This window comes from Eptesicus fuscus, chromosome 24 (genome assembly GCF_027574615.1).
Source record: "Eptesicus fuscus isolate TK198812 chromosome 24, DD_ASM_mEF_20220401, whole genome shotgun sequence".
Classification (NCBI taxonomy): domain Eukaryota; kingdom Metazoa; phylum Chordata; class Mammalia; order Chiroptera; family Vespertilionidae; genus Eptesicus; species Eptesicus fuscus.
Window position 1 is genome coordinate 14,102,299 of NC_072496.1, and position 8,412 is coordinate 14,110,710.

Below are 8,412 nucleotides of genomic sequence, written 5' to 3' on the forward strand. Positions count from 1 at the left end.
GAGATCTGTATTAGGTGATTTGGGAAACACCAGGAAATGAAAGCCAAAATCCTGGCTCTGAACAGCAAATAACTACCTGAGTATATAATAACTGCGTAAGGAAGTCCATAAGCCCTAACCGGTTTGGCTCAGTGGATAGAGCGTCAGCCTGCGGACTCAAGGGTCCCAGGTTCGATTCCAGTCAAAGGCATGTACCTTGGTTGCAGGCACATCCCCATTAGGGAGTGTGCAGGAGGCAGCTAATCAATGTTTCTAACTCTCTATCCCTCTCCCTTCCTCTCTGTAAAAAATCAATAAAATATTTTAAAAAAAAAAAAAAAAAAGAAAGTCCATAAGTCCCTGGCCGGGTAGCTCAGTTGGTTAGAGCATCGTCTCCATAAGCCAAGGTTGCAGGTTCGATCCCTGGTCAGAGCACACAAAAGAATCAACCAATGAATGTATAAATAAGCGGAAAAACAAATCAATGTTTCTCTCATTCTCTCTAAAATCAACAACAACAACAACAACAAAAATGTTTAAGTCCATAAGAACTTACAAAGCGCAAGAACCAAATGATGAAAATTACAGTTAAACATTCTGCAAATATTTCCTATAAGTACATTGTACAGTAGAAGGCTTGGCTCATCAGTGGAGCATCCGGAGTATCCACTGATCGTCCAGTCTCCTGCACACAGCGCAGGGTGACTCACGCCTTGTTTTTTCAGTTTGTTCAGCTAACTAGAAGAAAACGATTTGTAATATAAATCAGTTCTTTTTAAAACTCCATGTGGAACTTAACGCTAAGCAAACATCATGTTATTGGGGCCCTTCCTCCTAATAAACCTGGTGAAACGGTGTTATCTCCATTGTGAAGTTCCTGGAACAAAAATAAACACTCAATACATGTAAGGCCTCTTCCTTCCTTCCTCTCTCAGCTCAGCAGCCCAGGTCTCCAATGCCTGCACCAAACGAAAGGAGCTAAAATTTTTCCATGCCAACAACTGTACACCTACTTCTGCCCAACCCATATGTCAGAGTCTCCTAACAGGACAGTCCAGCAGCAGCCAGCAGAGAAAACCTTACTTAAGGAGCCACTTGAGCAGGAGGAGGTGTACCAACCCTCTTATAACTCTACTAGAGGCCCGATGCATGAAAATTCGTGCAAGATTAGGCCTTCCTTCCCCCGGCTGCCAGCACCAGCTTCCCTCCGGCACCCAGGACCCGGCCTTCCCTTCTCCAGCTGCCAGCAGGCAAACTGGACCCTGGCTGGCTTCCCCCAGGCCACCCACAGGCACCCGGGACCCAGCTGGCTTCATCAGGAAGGACGTCTGGAATGAGGTCCGGAAGACCTCCGGTCTAATTAGCATATTACCCTTTTATTATTATAGATTGACCTTCAGGGAAAAGTCAAAGTCACGAGGCACAACCCCAGACCACCCGGAAGAACGCCGGCCTTTGATCTGGAAAGCATCCAGGTGTTCTCTCGGAGAACGTGACAGGCATTCTGACATCTTCACCAGGCAGTTTTAACCAGACCCAGTTGGATGTAGCCGAGAGAGCTAGGGGTTTCCCTTTAGGGGTGTGCATGCGTTGCTACTCCTACAGAACCTTTGTCGAGAGCAAGCAGGCAGAGACACACCTGCCCAACGCTAATCTTCTGTTAAACAATGACCAGAACTCACTCAGGAGGTTCCAGCGGACGGCTGAGCACTGCCAGGGGCAAAAGGCCCAACCGGAAGGCCTGGCAGTTGTTCAAATGGCACATGGGGTTTTGCAGTCCCTTCCCGCCCCTCCAATGGAACCTGCCCAGGCCGCAGAGTTCCAGGAGCAGCTGGTGATCCTGTAACCAACACGCCTCTTCCACGCGCTTTGAGCTTTTTTTTTTTTTTTTTTTTAAATGCATATCTTTATTGATTTCAGAGAGGAAGGGAGAGGGAAAGAGAGACAGAAACATCAATGATGAGAGAGAATCACTGATTGGCTGCCTCCTGCATGTCCCCTACTGGGGATCAAGCCTGCAACCCTGGCATGTGCCCCTGACCGGAATCGAACCTGGGACCCTTCAGTCCGCAGGCCGACGCTCTATCCACTGAGCCAAACCAGCCAGGGCTGAGCTTTTCTTTTCTTTTCCTTTCCAGGACATGAAGAAACTCAGAGCAATAAAAAAATCACGGGGGGCAGAAGTGGCCGGACCGGCCGTCCTGGGAGGCTGAGTGGGGGTCCCGGAATCTGCACAGTGGGGCCTGCCGTGGGCACACGCCCAACTCCTCCACATACATCGTCGGGTCGCCATGAAGGACTCACTGGTGCTGGTTCCTGGCCTGGAACCCCACGGGAGCCCTGCTGGCCGTGTGGGGGGGCGACCGACCAGTCCGCATTTGGGGCACCGAGGGTGGCAACTGCATCTGCAGATCTGTCCTTTCTGAAGGCCACAGCGCACTGTGCGGGAGGCGGCCTGGTCTCCCTGCGGCAGTTACCTGGCCTCTGCCAGTTTCGATGCTGCCACTTGTATTTGGAAGAAGAATCAGGATGACTTGAGTGTGTGACCACTCTGGAAGGCCCTGAAAATGAGGTCACGTCCGTGGCCTGGGCCCCATCTGGCGACCTCCTTGCTGCCTGCAGCCGAGATGAGAGTGTGTGGGTCTGGGAAGAAGGTGAGTATGAATGTGTCAGTGTCCTCAGCCCCCGCACGCAGGATGTCAAGCATGTGGTCTGGCACCCAAGCCAGGAGCTATTAGCCTCTGCCAGCTGTGAAGACACGGTGAAGCTGTCCCGGGAGGAAGAGGATGACTGGGTATGCTGTGCCACCCTTGAGGGTCATGAATCCACCGTGTGGAGCTTGGCCTTTGACCCCAGTGGCCAGCGTCTGGCGTCTTGCAGTGATGACCGTACCGTGCGCATCTGGCTCCAGTACCTACCAGGCAATGAGCAAGGGGTGGCATGCAGCGGCTCTGACCCCCGCTGGAGATGTACCTGCACTCTGTCAGGCTTCCTCTCCAGGACCGTCTACACCAGGCGTCCTCAAACTACGGCCCGCGGGCCGCATGCGGGTGTTTTTGCCGTTTTGTTTTTTTACTTCCAAATAAGATATGTGCAGTGTGCATAGGAATTTGTTCATAGTTTTTTTTTAAACTATAGTCCGGCCCTCCAACGGTCTGAGGGACAGTGAACTGGCCCCCTGTTTAAAAAGTTTTGAGGACCCCTGATCTACACAGTGGTTCTCAACCTTCCTAATGCCGCGACCCTTTAATACAGTTCCTCATGTTGTGGTGACCCCCAACCATAAAATTATTTTCGTTGCTACTTCATAACGGTAATGTTGCTACTGTTAATGGATCGTAATGTAAATATCTGTGTTTTCCGATGGTCTTAGGCTCTAAGGCAGCGGCTCTCAACCTGTGGGTCGCGACAGGGTCACCTAAGACCATCGGAACACACAGATATTTACATTACGATCCATAACAGTAGCAACATTACCGTTATGAAGTAGCAACGAAAATAATTTTATGGTTGGGGGTCACCACAACATGAGGAACTGTATAAAAGGGTCGCGGCATTAGAAAGGTTGAGAACCGCCCTGACTGGTTTGGCTCAGTGGATAGAGCGTCGGCCTGCGGACTGAAGGGTCCCAGGTTCGATTCTGGTCAAGGGCATGTGCCTTGGTTGTGGGCACATCCCCAGGGTGGGTGTGCAGGAGGCAGCTGATGGATGTTTCTCTCTCATTGATGTTTCTAACTCTCTATCCCTCTCCCTTCCTCTCTGTAAAAAAAAAAAAAAAAGAAAAGAAAAGAAAGGTTGAGAACCGCTGATCTATATGACATTGCTTGGTGTTCGCTGACAGGGGCCCTGGCTACAGCTTGTGGGGACGCTGCCATCCGAGTGTTTGAGGGGGACCCCGGCTCCCATCCGCAGCAGCCCGCCTTCTCCCTGACGGCGCACTTGCCTCGGGCCCACTCCCAGGGTGTCCACTGTGTAGCCTGGAACCCCAAGGAGCGCGGGCTTCTGGCCTCCTGCAGCGATGAAGGTTGAGAACCGCCCTGACTGGTTTGGCTCAGTGGATAGAGCGTCGGCCTTCGGACTGAAGGGTCCCAGGTTTGATTCCAGTCAAGGGCATGTACCTTGGTTGTGGGCACATCCCCAGGGGGGGAGTGTGCAGGAGGCGGCTGATCGATGTTTCTCTCTCATTGATGTTTCTAGCTCTCTATCCCTCCCCCTTCCTCTCTGTAAAAATTCAATAAAATATATTTTAAAACAATAAAGTTTGCGGGGTGAATGTACTACTTATCATCACCATGTTTATCTATCGGAGGCATGTATCTCAGACCTTTCTGAAATTGTAAGCCTCACAGAAATAATCCATCTGAGTCCCAAGTCCTATTTATATTATTAGAACATTCACAATTTAAAACATCTCCACGATGAGTCCTTCTGAAATAGGTCCTGCCTTCCTGCTTTCTGACCAAGTCCTTGCATTTAAGACATTCACTCAGTATTGAAGATTTTCTAATGTAGGCTAGTTGAGATAAGACATCTCTGCTTTCTCTTAGGAACCTTTGTGGGGAATGCAAAAAAAAAAAAAAAAAAAAAAAAATAGGGAAGGATGTGAACTCTAAAAGGGAGAATTATTATTGGCCATAGGCCATGCATTCTCAATGGGGCTGAAAATTGGCTCTTCGGTGAAGGACAGAAATATCTTAGAGACAATGATTTGTGGTCCCCTAAGGGACTGTAGTACACAATATACAATGTATCTATGATATTCAATTGTCATGGTGAGGGCAAGTAGGAAAAAGATGTCTGATAGATGTGGATTCCAGCAACAGAGAGGAATCGACAGGACTACTCCAGCCATGAAGACAGAAGAGAAGCAGTCCAGAGATGGAAGACGCTGTCGTGGCCTTCCCATACTAGCAGGGAGCAGCTGTGCATCACTGCAGGTTGCCCGGGACCAAACCAGAGAGAGTCGGACCTGCATTACCACCATTTGTCCACCATCCAGAACTGAAATGTCAGTGCTGACATATACACATAAGGAACTGTTGGACATTGAAATTGGGTCTCAAAAGAACTGTTGGCCCAGAAAGAAACTCACTACAGACCGATTCATTTGCCTGTCACCATAACCATTATTGCTTGTCTCATTTTCAGTTCTTATACGTGTATTTCTAATAGCACATGACCTCAGTCATCTAGGGGAAATAATGAACAACATAGACTGATGAACAAGAACAGACCCAGAAACAAGGAGGCATGGATCAGACTGTCGGGCCTCAGAGGGAGGGTCGGGGAGGGTGGGGATAAAGGGGAGAGATCAACCAAAGGACTTGTGTGCAAGCATATGCGCCTAACCAGCGGTTAAGGACAACAGGGGGGTGGGGGCATGTGTGGGGAGGGGTGTGGGATGGGGATGGGGGGATGAGGACAAATATGTGATACCTTAATCAATAAAGAAATTTGAAAAAAGAAAAAAAAAAGATGTCTGATAGAGCCCTGGCCGGTTGCTCAGTGGTTAGAGCATCAGCCTGTAGACTGCGGACACTGGTGGTCCGTGAGGTCCGAAAGGTTGGCGACCACTGGACCAAAGCGTCCCAGGTTCTATTCCCGGTCAAGAGCACATACTTGCGCCCTAACCGGTTTGGCTCAGTGGATCGAGCGTTGGCCTGTGGACTCGGGAGTCCCAGGTTCGATTCTGGTCAAGGGCATGTACCTTGGTTGTGGGCACATCCCCTATAAGGAGTGTGCAGGAGGCAGCTGATCTGATGTTTCTAACTCTCTATCCCTCTCCCTTCCTCTCTAAAAAATCAATAAGATATATATATATATTTTAAAAATCACGCTAAGTACCTGCTCTGTGCTGCCGCTTTGTGCCACACGCTGTAGACGAGCCGAATACACTACACCAAGCCAACACATCGTCACGACACCTTGCAAGGAAGTGTTGTTGTTCTCACTGTGTAAACGAAAAGGCTGAGGCTCAGAGGGGTTAGGTAACATGCCCAAGTTCACAGCGCTAGTGGCAGGGATAGGATTTGAACTCAGGACCGACTAGGATTAATACCCACGCTCATCCCACTTGGTACACAGCTCCATAATTAGATATGGAGTCACAATGCTCCTGGTAAGGAAAGAAGTCTCTAGCAACACAGGATTTTTTTTTTTTTTTTTAGTCTGAAATGAGAAAATATATTGAAAGCACACAGCCTGACACGCAGTAGGCAATTTATTTATTTATTTATTTATTTATTTATTTATTTATTTATTTATAAATCATTAGCTTACATCCTGGAACATACAAAGATCTTCTGTAGGGCTTTAAACGGGGACAGCTATTACGTCTTTAAAAATAGCAACACTCACGTGGCTCCCTAGTAAGTCAGTTGGCCAAATTAAAAATAGATTCTAAACATAGCAAGAGCAGAAATTCAATCTACGGTACCAAGTCATGGCAAGCAGGGACAGTGGTTGCAACAAAGAAAGGAGAGCGTGCAAACCCTGATGGGCATTTGTATAAAACCATTCACCTCCCTTTCACATTGCGTCTATCCCTTCTCTACAGCCGAAGACACACAGATACACGCGCGTATACACATGCAAATAAGCAAGCGAGGTTATTTTTGTTCGTAGAGGCATCACTTAGAAACCCGTCAATGTCGAGGCTTCAGCATTTCCTAACACATACTGGATAAGCTACAGCAACATGCATTTCCTCCAGATCTTTAGGTGGAGGGGAGGGGATAAAGTTTAAAATGTCTGGGGTGCCGATGCACACATGGCTAGACCGTAGATGGCTAGAAAGGATGGGGACAGAAGCTACCTTCATGATGACTCCCTCTGTGCCCCCTACATTCACAGCGGCAGGCTTAGAAAGTTGGGTTAACGTGCTGGCCCGCCATTTGAAACTGGGGTGGCGGGGGGTGGGGGGGGGGGGGTGGGCTGGCTTGCCAGAGAAAAACTCCGGTCCCTGCGTGAGGGCCCCCTCCCCAGAGCTTTCAGGAGAGAGCATGGAGCTTTGCCTCTCTTTGGGTCCCCTACTTTACAGATGTCCGGGGCACGCAGTTAGTTTTCTCTCGTCTGCTAGGGAGCTCCAGCTGTGGGTGTGATCACTGAGGGAGGAAGCCATGGAATCTGCATCCTTACATCACAGCATCTTGCCGGGCCGACATGGCTCAGTGGCTGAGCGTCAACCTATAAACCAGGAGGTAAGGGTTCGATTCCTGGTCAGGGTATATGCCCAGGTGGCGGGCTCAATCCCCAGTGTGGGATGTGCAGGAGGCAGCCAATCAATGATTCTCTTTCATCATTGATGTTTCTATCTCTCTAGCCCTCTCCCTTCCTCTCTGAAATCAATAAAAAAATTTTAAAAAAAAAAATCACAGCATCTTATTTCACAAACATGAGGAAGATCATGATAGATGGATGTGTATTATAACTTGAACTAATGACTCACTGCATCAAGCAACCCTTTCCGTAAAAATACAAATGTAAGAACAGATGCCTCTGATGTGGAGAAAAGGGAACCCCAGGCCCCTACTGATGAGAATGCAGACTGGTGCAGCCATTATGGAAAACAGTATGGAGTTTCCTCAAAAAATTAATATGGAACTGCCATTTGACCCAGTGATCCCACTTCTAGGAATATATCCTAAGAAATCTGAAGCACCGATCAGAAAGAATGTATGTACCCCTATGTTCATAGCAGCACAATTTACAATAACTAAGATCTGGAAACAGCCCAAGTGCCCATCAGTAGACGACTGGATGAAAAAGCTGTGGTACATTTATACCATGGAATTCTATGCAGCAGTAAAAAAAGAAGAATCTCTTACCCTTTGAGACAACCTGGAGGGACCTGGAGAATATCATGCTAAGTGAAATAAGCCAGTCAGAGAAAGACAAGTATCCCATGATCGCATTCATATGTGGAATCTAAGAAACAAAATAAACTGGTGAATTGAGAGCGGAATCTCAGAGGGAAGGTGGGGGAGGGTGGGAGAGGGTGAGAGGTAATCAATCAAAGACCTTGAAAGTATGTATGCATAACCCATGGACATAGACAATAGGGTGGTGAAGGCCTGGGGTGAGGGGTGGGGGCCTGGAGGAGGGGGAGAGAGAGAGAGAGAGAGAGAGAGAGAGAGAGAGAGAGAGAGAGAGAGAGAGAGAGGAGCCAGTCAGGGAGGCAGTTCTAGAGAATCGGGCAGCAATAGATTATTTGCTGTTGTGGCATAACCACGACGGTGAGGAATTTAGAAATAAACAAACAAACACAGCAGATACCTCTGGGGAATGAATGTTTGGGGAGCTGAAATAAAACAACCTAGTGAATGGGTTTAGTCAAAATACTTAAAGATTCATTACAAATGGGTGTAACCCACCACTTAGGAGAAGACCCCATTGGCTTAATGCAATGACACCCTTCTATGGTGTTCTGGATAA

The 8,412-nt window shown here is 48.2% G+C and overlaps 1 pseudogene; it reads left to right on the plus strand.

The window, feature by feature from the left end:
* Positions 1–1,774: 1,774 nt before the first annotated feature.
* LOC103301086 (probable cytosolic iron-sulfur protein assembly protein CIAO1) lies at positions 1,775–4,008 on the plus strand (annotated as a pseudogene).
* The last annotated feature ends 4,404 nt before the right edge of the window (positions 4,009–8,412 follow it).